General features: G+C 42.4%; 1 long non-coding RNA gene across 1 annotated transcript; it reads right to left on the bottom strand.

Annotated features, from left to right (window-relative positions):
• Positions 1–6275: 6275 nt before the first annotated feature.
• On the bottom strand, positions 6276–13128 carry LOC135574696 (uncharacterized). The gene is made up of 2 exons (XR_010465572.1): positions 12716–13128; positions 6276–10782 (listed from the first exon to the last, which is right to left on the bottom strand). It is a non-coding gene; the product is annotated as an uncharacterized LOC135574696 (long non-coding RNA).
• Between the last annotated feature and the right edge of the window lie 45 nt (positions 13129–13173).

The following is a 13173-nucleotide window of genomic DNA, read 5'->3' on the forward strand; positions in this document are numbered from 1 at the left end:
GTCTAATACTGCGAGTAATGGTGTCGCGAATGACTAGACAATTTTTCAGAGCTAATGGTGGGAGCTTTCGGTTTCTCAGACCCCGTAACGGGAGGAGTAGAGACCAGAGAAGGCTCAACTCGCTGCAGAACAAACCCGTTAGCGGGATTAAATTCGACAGCATACGGTGATCGCTACATAAATAGTTATATTGAACATTCATGAAAATACAAGTGTCTCACATGATTCGAAAGCCTAGAATCTTGCTAATCCAACTGCGTTGTCAGATTTTAAAAAATTATTTACTGCGAAAGAATACGATGCGATTATCTGAGGACAGAGCCCCATAAAAAAACTATTTCAACCAGCACAGGCGTAACAAAATCACAAATTGCAATAAAATAAATTGTTTACCTTTGACGATCTTCCTCTGTTTGCAATCCCAATGCTCATTGTTACACAATGAATGGTCTTTTGTTTGATAAAATCCATTTTTATAGCCTAACATGAAACCTCTTGTGTCGTGAATTCCGTCTCATTCAATTTTCGACGACACATTCGATGTAAATACACACACTAAACGTGACTTTATCCAGTCATGTTTGGTTTCATTGCAATCAACTAGTTGTTTGTAACACAACCAAACCTGATGGGTTATTTCGCGGGGCGTATTGACTGAAAGAAACCGATTTGAAGACAACAAGTAATGACATCATTGTGCACCAATGATATGACCGCTGTTTCGTTGATTGACTGTATTTTAACCCAATGTCCACTGATCGCCTTGAAATCTAGCTTGGTCGATAGCCAATGAGCTGAGGTAAATGTCAATATGTAATGGTTATGTGTTGGAAAACCAACCCATGTAGTAAACTCCGGCGTAAAGAGGGTCATTCGCCATTGAAGATTCATACTGGAAGGAGCCATGCATATTACGCACAGCACTATTTTGGTAAAGCGCATCTTCAGCTGTTTATATATCAATCTGTATGGCGACTAAGTCAGGGAAAGCTAAATCTAAGTCTAGATATACAGATGTACACACAATTTTAGAATAAATTGATCGGGAAAGTGAGACAGAGATTGTTGGAGGACGATTCATTTAGCTAGCATAGCTTTGATTCCCAAATGGAGGAATATTTTTTCAACGGAGAGGACATCGTTTTTGACTGGTAAGTTCTTCTCATGCTGATGCCGTTGTTTGAAATTAATAATATAAAATATTCTTTGTGATTTAAAAAATGTAATGAAATGTGTAAAGTACACGTTGGCTATACATTGTGGGTGGGGGTATGTTTGTATGTATGTGTATGACCCATAGCCTATGTTTGTATGTATGTGTATGACCCATAGCCTATGTTTGTGTGTGTATATATACAGTACATATTGTGGATTAGAGGAGCATGGCCGAGATGCGTGTCTGCCGCTCCACCCCACCTCACCCCCACATGAAATAGCCTATTTGAGGTTGTTGAGGGGAGGGCAGGCCCAGAACAATGGCCAAAGTGAAATGGAGACAGTAGATACAGCTGGTCTGTTGTAATATAATAAAGACAGTAGATCTAGCTGGTCTGTCATAATATAATAGAGACAGTAGATCTAGCTGAAATGTCATAATATAAAATAGACTAGATCTAGCTGGTCTGTCATAATATAAATGAGACAGTAGATCTAGCAGGTCTATAATAATATATTCAACCTTATGTTCCCTGTACTCTATATATATATATATATATATATATATATAATGTTTATTATACCTGTTGATACAGGGCTCATATGTAAAACTATTCTAACTGAACATTTTCTTTCACATTGACACTGACTCCGAATGGAAGCCCCCAGTGCCAAGGTGTCCATTCCCCACTGAAGCTGGTTCATCCAGCCGGACACCTGTTGTCTCAGCGCTACTGGGGCATGGACCGCAAAACATGTCTCCATTCCAACTGCAATAAAGGACTACAACAAGAGGATGAGAGATGTGGACCTGTCAGATGCGCTGATAGGCTATTACAATGTTCTCCATAAGACGATGAAATGGTACAAGACCTTCTTCTATCATTTCATCGACATTGCTGTGGTGAATGCATTCATCCTACACAAGGAAATGGCCAAGAGCTGTGGAAAGCCCCCATCTCACAGCCAGCCTTCAGAGAGCTGCTCAACAAGGAGCTTGCTGGCTACAGCGCCACAGCACCACTGCACCACGTTCTGGCTCCTCTACCTCTGTCCCTTCTGCTCCTGCCACAAGTGGTGTTCATCTGCCCAAATTTATTTCTGCAGGCATGGATGTGCCTCAGGGCCAAATGGGCACAGCATGGAGGCGTCGCTGTGTTCTTTGCAAAATGAAGTCCCCCATCACCTGCACCACATGCTTGGTGATCCTCTGCTTTACAGCAGAAAGAGACTGCTATGGTACCTGGCATCAGCAGCACAATATTGTGTAGAGGACTGAGGTTCTTCCAAATATTGAAAGTGTTATTTTGTAAATGTGTATATATATATTTTTCATGTTTTTTCTCCATTTTTGGGGGGTGTGTGTTAGAATACAATTTTGGTATTTTGTATATAGATATTCCATTCAAAATGTATAACTTCATCAATTTGGCCACTTGGGTACATTTAGGCTAATTGTGTGGGACACCTGGGTGACTTCATGATAAATGTCATGTAGCACACTCATTTAGGAAGTTATCATTCTGAAACTTTGCACAAGTACTGTTGCCCTCTTATGTTTTTCACTGAAATTGTCCCCATCATCCTATCTGAATGTTTGTTTTGTCTTGTTCATTTTAAAGATGATGATACAACAATAAAAAGTATACTGTATAACTGTATAAACCAGATTTATTGTGTTATATTCTCCTACATTCAATTCACATTTACACAAACTTCAGAGTGTTTTCTTTCTTTCAAATGAAACCAAGAATATGCACATCCTTGGTTCTGGGCCTGAGCTACAGGCAGTTAGATTTGGGTATGTCTTCAGGAGGAAATTGAAAAACGTAGGGGGGTAGCTGTAAGAGGGGGGAAAACCTTTTGAAAGTTTCTGTCGGCTGAATGAGCGACACCGGTTTAGCATTCCTACAGCATTTCCCCCCAGAAGCTATGAGAAAGTTGTCCGGCTGCTGGGACCGTGCGTTATACTAACGTTACTATCTGTACTTACTGGTGGCAGACGCTGTTTCATCCTTTCCGACACTGAAATTACCCTTGCCTAACGATTGCGTCTGAAGCTGGGCTTGCAGCACAGCTATCCTTGTCATAAGGCGATCGTTCTCCTGTATATTATGAGCACAGCGACTGCAATTAGAAGGCATCATGTTAATGTTACTACTTAGCTTCGGCTGTTGGAGGTCCTGACGAACCATGTCCAGATAAAGCGTCCTGAGTGAAAAAGTTGACTGAAAAAAAAAGTTGAGTGAGGGAAAAACTAAAAATATAAACGTAATTAAAAAGTAAATACTGTAAAGTTGTCAGGTAGCAAAGTAAGGTTGGCAACAAAACGCACAGCAACACGTAAACAAGTCTGCAAGTTGTGACCGGAAATAAGGAGAGGATCACTGTATGTCACTGCATCAGATACCATTCACAATGCTGGCTGAGGTACGAGTAAAACATTACATATTATTTCCTAACCATTCACAATGCTGGCTGAGGTACGAGTAAAACATGATATTATTTCCTAACCATTCACAATGCTGGCTGAGGTACGAGTAAAACATGACATATTACTTCCTACCCATTCACAATGCTGGCTGAGGTACGAGTAAAACATGACATTATTTCCTAACCATTCACAATGCTGGCTGAGGTACGAGTAAAACATGACATATTACTTCCTACCCATTCACAATGCTGGCTGAGGTACGAGTAAAACATTACATATTATTTCCTAACCATTCACAATGCTGCCTGAGGTACGAGTAAAACATGACATATTATTTCCTACTTAAAAAAAAATCTCCTCTCCATAAATCTGCGTATTCCTCCAAAGCTGTTGTCCTGAGTCTGCACAACAATGCCAGGACCTAGGATCAAGAGAGACACTCAAGTGTTTTAGTACTATATCTCTTGACACAATGATGAAAATAATCATGGCCTCTAAACCTGTGAAGGACCTTGGCGTTACTCTGGACCTTGATCTCACTTTTGACGAACATATCAAGACTGTTTCATAGACAGCTTTTTTCCATCTAAGTAACATTGCAAAAATCAGAAACTTTCTGTCCAAAAATGATGCAGAAAAATTAATCCATGCTTTTATTACTTCTAGGTTAGAGTACTGCAATGCTCTACTTTCGGGCTACCTGGATAAAGCACTAAATAAACTTCAGTTAGTGCTAAATACGGCTGCTGGAATCCTGACTAGAACCCAAAAAATGTATCATATTACTCCAGTGCTAGCCTCCCTACACTGGCTTCCTGTTAAGGCAAGGGTTGATTTCAAGGTTTTACTGCTAACCTACAAAGCATTACATGGGCTTGCTCCTACCTATCTTTCCGATTTGGTCCTGCAATACATACCTACACATACGCTACGATCACAAGACGCAGGCCTCCTAATTGTCCTTAGAATTTCTAAGCAAACAGCTGGAAGCAGGGCTTTCTCCTATAGAGCTCCATTTATATGGAATGGTCTGCCTACCCATGTGAGAGACACAGACTCGGTCTCAACCTTTAAGTCTTTACTGAAGACTCATCTCTTCAGTAGGTCATATGATTGAGTGTAGTCTGGCCCAGGAGTGTGAAGGTGAATGAAAAGGCTCTGGAGCAACGAACCGCCCTTGCTGTCTCTGCCTGGCTGGTTCCCCTCTCTCCACTGGGATTCTCTGCCTCTAACCCTATTACAGGGGCTGACTCACTGGCTTACTGGTGCTCTTCCATGCCGTCCCTAGGAGGGGTGCGTCACTTGAGTGGGTTGAGTCACTGACGTGGTTTTCTTGTCTGGGTTGGCGCCCCCCCTTGTGTGGTGCCGTGGCGGAGATCTTTGTGGGCTATACTCGGCCTTGTCTCAGGATGGTAAGTTGGTGGTTGAAGATATCCCTCTAGTGGTGTGGGCGCTGTGCTTTGGCAAAGTGGGTGGGGTTATATTCTGCCTGTTTGGCCCTGTCCGGAGGTATCATTGGATGGGGCCACAGTGTCTCTTGACCCCTCCTGTCTCAGCCTCCAGTATTTATGCTGCAATAGTTTATGTGTCGGGGGGCTAGGGTCAGTCTTTTATATCTGGAGTACTTCTCCTGTCTTATACCTGGTGTCCTGTGTGAATTTAAGTATGCTCTCTCTAATTCTCTCTTTCTTTCTTTCTCTCTCTCGGAGGTCCTTAGCCCTAGGACCATGCCTCAGGACTACCTGGCATGATGACTCCTTGCTGTCCCCAGTCCACCTGGCCATGCTGCTGCTCCAGTTTCAACTGTTCTGCCTGCGGCTATGGAACCCTGACCTGTTCACCGGACGTGCTACCTGTCCCAAACCTGCTGTTTTCAACTCAGGAGTGGTAGAGATACTCTTAATGATCGGCTATGAAAAGCCAACTGACATTTACTCCTGAGGTGCTGACTTGTTGCACCCTCAACAACTACTGTGATTACTATTATTTGACCATGCTGGTCATTTATGAACATTTGAACATCTTGGCCATGTTCTGTTATAATCTCCACCCGGCACAGCCAGAAGAGGACTGGCCACCCCTCATAGCCTGGTTCCTCTCTAGGTTTCTTCCTAGGTTTTGGCCTTTCTAGGGAGTTTTTCCTAGCCACCGTGCTTCTACACCTGCATTGCTTGCTGTTTGGGGTTTTAGACTGGGTTTCTGTACAGCACTTTGAGATATCAGCTGATGAAAGAAGGGCTATATAAATAAATTTGATTTGATACTAGACCATGGCAGTAAATCTAATACTTAGGTGTTTTTAGTCATGCATGAAAGGTCTGTGTTGGTTCCGTGGTTATAAGTTACATCTCTGGCCATGCTGGCACGGTCTGAATCAAACCGAATGTCCAGTGGGATTGACCTGTTTGATCCAATTGTTTGTTTCAGTTTTCAGTAGTTGATTCCTTTGACGTATTGTTGATTTCAACATTTTTCATTTTAAACAAATGCACTGGGTTGGTTGAAAAGTGATACTAAACTTACATACCATACCATGCACTATTTTGACATAGTGGAGGATATACTGAATTTATACTGTTTTTCATACAAAGATGGACAAAGATACATGTTGCTTTTGCACATATTTGTTCATTGGTTTAGCAAGAGTCTGTTGATTGGTCAGTCATTGAGTTAATTTGTTTTGCAATATGTTCAAATCAAGTTTTATTTATATAGCACATGTCAGACATGGATGCAACACAATGGCTTCACAGGAAAAAAACAAATAATAAACAATGAAAATTAAAAAATAAAATATTAACAATTGGATGCAATATTCAACGAGATGGACAAGGGAGCACAGGTGTAACACATTCTGACTAACGAGGTGACACCAATGAGTGCAGCCTACTTGCTAACGAGCTATACGTGCTAAAGTCCAACCTCAAAACATAAATGAAAAAAACCAAAGCCTGAAACACCTTCCCCCTTAAGACAACAAATATATCCTATATTTTTGTTGGACAAGTTTGCTCACCGCCAACAGAAAACAACTTCCATTTCACATTATAATTGACTACAATGCTTCACTTTCTACAATATAAACATGGTGTCTACTGGCTGTCAACAATTAAAAACAAAAACACGTATTTCTAAATAATAATATACAATAGTTTAATTTTTTTCTCCTTTTTCTTTCTATAGAATCCTAAAAATAGTTCTGATAAACTTCTTCCTAAAAGTAACTAGCTTCTAGACCTCTCCTCCCCTTGGAATGAGCCAAACAAAACTCATCACCAAAACAGAAAAACTTGCAGTCAAAATAAATTGTGATCCATGGCAATGCACTGGCTAAATACAAAACACAAAACTTGTTGACTGCCCACCCTTGAGACAATCAGCACCCAAATACTCATTCTACAATGTTAAAACATTCTACATTGTGACATTATTTAATTGATATAATGAAACAACTCTTTCATGCATGTATTTTCTGATGTTTATTAATCAGATATATTTTATCAGAGATCTTGTCACATTGATCACAGCTATAAGATTTCTCTCCTGTGTGTGTTCTCTGGTGTGATATCAGGGTGTGTGTGGCTGAGTAAAACTCATCCCATATTGATTACAGCTATAAGATTTCTCTCCTGTGTGTGTTCTCTGGTGTGATATCAGGATGGGTGGCTGAGCAAAACTCTTCCCACATTGATCACAGCAATACGTTTTCACTCCTGTGTGTGTTCTCTGGTGAGATTTTAATTGTCCTGAGAAAAGAAAACTCTTCCCACAGTCAGAGCAGCTAAAAGGTTTCTCTCCTGTATGGATTCTCTGATGAATTTTAATGCCTGATGAGGAGGTGAATCTCTTCCCACAGTCAGAGCAGCAGTGAGTTCTCTTCCCTGTGGGTCTCCGCTAGTGTTTCCTGAGGTGTTCTAATCTGGAGACTCTTCTCTGCCTCTTCAGCATCATGAGGTTGTTGAGGCTCCCCAGAGGATCCACAATAGTCATGTCTATCTCCTGTGTCAACAACAAAGTCATACAGATGGTTAAAGGCCCACAACAGCAGAAATACACTGTAAAAGTTGATACCAAAAGCGTAGCCATGATGTTGTACAACAATTGACATCTGTAATGAATGTTAAAATGAGAAAGAATAGTCTAAATTTGTCTTCACATTAGTAGTAACATCAATGATTGTAGGCTAGAAATATGTTATTCAAGTTGTTGAAATCCTAAGCACTGTACCAGACGACTTTTGGTCTCCAATATAGGCCCCTTCTGTGTTTAGTAAAATTGCGCCACGAGGGCAATGCACACACAATTTGATTGCAGAAACTCCTCCCTGCTAATGAGGAAACGACTAGTTATCAAATCAAATTGATTTATATAGCCCTTCGTACATCAGCTGATATCTCAAAGTGCTGTACAGAAACCCAGCCTAAAACGCCAAACAGCAAGCAATGCAGGTGTAGAAGCACGGTGGCTAGGAAAAACTCCCTAGAAAGGCCAAAACCTAGGAAGAAACCTAGAGAGGAACCAGGCTATGTGGGGTGGCCAGTCCTCTTCTGGCTGTGCCGGGTGGAGATTATAACAGAACATGGCCAAGATGTTCAAATGTTCATAAATGACCAGCATGGTCCAATAATAATAAGGCAGATCAGTTGAAACTGGAGCAGCAGCACAGCCAGGTGGACTACGGACAGCAAGGAGTCATCATGTCAGGTAGTCCTGAGGCATGGTCCTAGGGCTCAGGTCCTCCGAGAGAGAAAGAGAGAATTAGAGAGAGTACACTTAAATTCACACAGGACACCAAATAGGACAGGAGAAGTACTCCAGATATAACAAACTGACCCTAGCCCCCCCGACACATAAACTACTGCAGCATAAATACTGGAGGCTGAGACAGGAGGGGTCAGGAGACACTGTGGCCCTATCCGAGGACACCCCCGGACAGGGCCAAACAGGAAGGATATAACCCCACCCATTTTGCCAAAGCACAGCCCCCACACCACTAGAGGGATATCTTCAACCACCACCTACCATCATGAGACAAGGCCGAGTATAGCCCACAAAGATCTCCGCCATGGCACAACCCAAGGGGGGGGCGCCAACCCAGACAGGAAGATCACATCAGTGACTCAACCCACTCAAGTGACGCACCCCTCCTCAGGGACGGTATGAAAGAGCCCCAGTAAGCCAGTGACTCAGCCCCTGTAATAGGGTTAGAGGCAGAGAATCCCAGTGGAAAGAGGGGAATGGACCAGGCAGAGACAGCAAGGGCGGTTCGTTGCTCCAGAGCCTTTCCGTTCACCCTCCCACTCCTGGGCCAGACTACACTCAATCATATGACCCACTGAAGAGATGAGTCTTCAGTAAAGACTTAAAGGTTGAGACCGAGTTTGCTTCTCTGACATGGGTAGGCAGACCGTTCCATAAAAATGGAGCTCTATAGGAGAAAGCCCTGCCTCCAGCTGTTTGCTTAGAAATTCTAGGGACAATTAGGAGGCCTGCGTCTTGTGAACGTAGCATACATGTAGGTATGTACGGCAGGACCAAATCAGAGAGATAGGTAGGAGCAAGCCCATGTAATGCTTTGTAGGTTAGCAGTAAAACCTTGAAATCAGCCCTTGCCTTGACAGGAAGCCAGTGTAGGGAGGCTAGCACTGGAGTAATATGATCAAATCGTTTGGTTCTAGTCAGGATTCTAGCAGCCGTATTTAGCACTAACTGAAGTTTATTTAGTGCTTTATCCGGGTAGCCGGAAAGTAGAGCATTGCAGTAGTCTAACCTAGAAGTGACAAAAGCATGGATTAATTTTTCTGCATCATTTTTGGACAGAAAGTTTCTGATTTTTGCAATGTTACGTAGATGGAAAAAAGCTGTCCTTGAAATGGTCTTGATATGTTCTTCAAAAGAGAGATCAGGGTCCAGAGTAACGCCGAGGTCCTTCACAGTTCACAGTATCAATCCCATGTAAAAGCGTTCAACTACTGAAAACGGAAACAAACAAATGGCTCAAACAGTATCAATCCCACGTTTCAAGCCTGCTGAAGGAGTGGTAAACACCACCCCCGGCTCTACCAGGGGCTTGAGGTGGTCTCCCACAGCTCTGATTATGTCATGTTCTGTGGCCTTGCCGTTCCATTTCTTGACTGCCCCTGCAACACAGAAACACATTTAGTCATATTATATAAAACACAAAGTAATGGATATGGAGCATCTACAGCCTCAGTTACACCTGGCACCTAAATATCAAATCAAATTTATTCGTCACATACACATGGTTAGCAGATGTTAATGCGAGTGTAGCGAAATGCTTGTGCTTCTAGTTCCGACTAGTCACCATCTGGGGGCGACCCGTCAGGAAGTCCAGTACCCAGTTGCACAGGGTGGGGTCGAGACCCAGGGTCCCAGCTTGATGACAAGTTTGGAGGGTACTATGGTGTTAAATTCTGAGTTGTAGTCGATGAACAGCATTCTCACATAGGTATTCCTCTTGTCCAGGTGGGTTAGGGCAGTGTGCAGTGTGGTTGAGATTGCATCGTCTGTGGACCTATTTGGGCGGTAAGCAAATTGGAGTGGGTCTAGGGTGTCAGGTAGGGTGGAGGTGATATGGTCCTTGACTAGTCTCTCAAAGCACTTCGTGATGACGGAAGTGAGTGCTACGGGGCGGTAGTCGTTTAGCTCAGTTACCTTAGATTTCTTGGGAACAGGAACAATGGTGGCCCTCTTGAAGCATGTGGGAACAGCAGACTGGGATAAGCAAAAATGTGACTTCTGTCATCTGATCACTCCAAGCTGCATTAGGTTAATATCTGTCAGGATGGGCATTGCGTTCGGAATTTGAGTCTGGCCACCGAATATGCATAAGCAATGTAAAGAGATGTGGGGAAAATTACATTTGACACAAATGACCTTCATAATATCAAAGAACAAATGTGTGTGCCTGAAGAGAAATTAACTTTCATACAGCCAAGAGGGGTGAGAAATTACACCCATATCGGTGGACAATTTGCACTAATGTAAATAAACATAGCTGATGGAACATATTCCCTTTTGCTTAGGTAATGAACTGCTAAGGGAACATAAATATTTACCATCTAAACCATGTGTGACCTCTCACCTCTCTGGCTGTAGAAGTGTTCTTCCTAACCAGTCCCTCAACAGCTCTCTGAGCTTCACCCTCACTGGGTCATCAGAGGAGAGGAAGGCTGAGGAGGGATGGAAGGATGAATGGATCAGTCAGTCAATAAAGTGTAGAGCTGCTGTCTATGCTGTCTGACAAAATCACTATTTTAGTAGTTCATTAAAGTAAATTAAGCTTTATGACTGCTGAATACCAACTATCAATCACTTAGATCATGTATTTTCAGGTATAGATACATCCTTGGGATGTTCCTAGCCCATTGAAGTTGACATTTAAAATGGTTAAGGTAGGGGTCAAGGTCAGGGTTTAGGGTAGGGATGTCCCAAGGATCCCAGATTGCATTGACCATTGGGCATTTTTCTGTCTCTTTTACATAGCAGGTGTAAAAGAAACACAGACAAGACAAGTAGACGGGTTGTTTGAGAAGAAAGTCTTTGTCAGCCCTAACAATCCATTCTAGCACCCAAACCTCCCCTCCCTCCAGACCAACACGTTCAATGCTTCATTCAGTACTCCCCAAACCACCCTCCAGACCAACACGTTCAATGCTCCCTTCAGTACTACCCAATCCTCCCCTCCCTCCAGACCAACACGTTCAATGCTTCCTTCAGTACTCCCCACTTGGTAAACAGTTTGACCACATAATTAAAAACACTGGTACATCTTGATCACTGATCCACAACTGGAGAAGACGTTTAAAGAACCCCAGAGGGTAGTCTTCAGACACGCCCCCAACATCAGTCAAATGGTGGTAAGGTCTGAACTTCCACCAGTCCCACGTAGTACCTTCCTAGACAATGTGCCGGATGATAATTATAGATGTGGCCCATGTACCCAGTGTAACTTTACCAACTAATGTACAGAGTTAAATCATCATATTACAGGCCAGACCATTGAGATTAAGGGCATCATTACATGTTCCACAAAAAATGTGATCCACCTGATCAAGTGTATTTGTGGTCTATGCTGTTTAGGAAAAACTAAACGAGCTCTGAAAACAAGGATATCAGAACACAGGAGTAATATCAGGACCCTTGACCAGAGAAACAAAGATAGCAGAACACAGGAGTAATATCAGGACCCTTGACCAGGGAAACAAGGATAGCAGAACACAGGAGTAATATTAGGACCCTTGACCAGAGAAACAAGGATAGCAGATCACAGCAGTAATATCAGGACCCTTGACCAGAGAAACAAGGATAGCAGAACACAGGAGTAATATCAGGATCTTGACCAGAGAAACAAGGATAGCAGAACACAGGAAATATATCAGGACCCTTGACCAGAGAAAGCCTGTGGCTGCGCATTTCATGGAGGCTCGTCACAACATCAGCTCCCTGAGATACATTGGTATCGAACATGTTAAGACTCCAAGGAGGGGGGTGGGGGGAGAGATACGGATAATCTATAATTGAGAAGATAATTTGATATCAGACCATTTGTGGACCATGTCTCCTAGAGGTCTGAACCAAGAGTTTGATATCAGACCATTTGTGGACCATGTCTCCTAGAGGTCTGAACCAACAGTTTGATATCAGACCATTTGTGGACCATGTCTCCTAGAGGTCTGAACCAACAGTTTGATATCAGACCATTTCTAACATGAATATGTCACGTTGATGTGTCTTTCCTTGCAGGTCTCCACTTGGTCATTTTATACATATAGAGTATATTATTGTCTGGAACTACTACATGTGCCCATCTCATTGATATCACATTACTAGATTGTTTTAGCCCCCACCATGCGTCATGTGAGCACTCAGTCTGTTTCACCTGACGGAGATCCATTTTGGATTGAAAAGTTGTCAATTAAAGCAGTGAATAACAGTTATTGTTATTTAACAAAGCTTTTGCGTAACAATCATGCAGTAGAACAACAATAATCATCACCCTCTTGACCAATCTTCCCTCCCCTTCACATTTGGTTTGATACAGTCCCTACAGAATGACACGCTAGCAGTAAGCCAAGGTTATAAAACAAGCAGGTATGATTCTACCTTTTATTTTGAGCCCATGGCAAGAAGGCACCAGAGCCTACAGTGCTAACGAGTTCCCACTAGATAACACAACCACACAGTTCATGAAAAGCACGAGTTGTGGCTACGTTTGCAAGCTTGAGCTTGATACTAAACCAGCATACAAACTCCGCAGCACAGAGTAGATCATCCATATTACGTTGTGGAAAAGGTGCATTGTGGGTAGTTTAGAAGATATTCAGAAATAAATTAAGAAATATGTAATAATTCAAAAACATAACTGCTTGTAGGTAACCAGATTGTGACTACAACTAAGTTACAAGTTACAACTAAGTCCTAAACCACTCTGTGTTGTTACACTGGTGATAGTGTTACAATGCTGATAGTGTGACGTATAATCTATTGGACGGAACTCTTCTTTCAACAGCAGCAACAGTCAGTCAGCCACCTCCGTAGCTTGCTAGACAAAATAGCAGAAC

Source organism: Oncorhynchus nerka, linkage group LG13, assembly GCF_034236695.1.
Source record: "Oncorhynchus nerka isolate Pitt River linkage group LG13, Oner_Uvic_2.0, whole genome shotgun sequence".
Lineage (NCBI taxonomy): Eukaryota > Metazoa > Chordata > Actinopteri > Salmoniformes > Salmonidae > Oncorhynchus > Oncorhynchus nerka.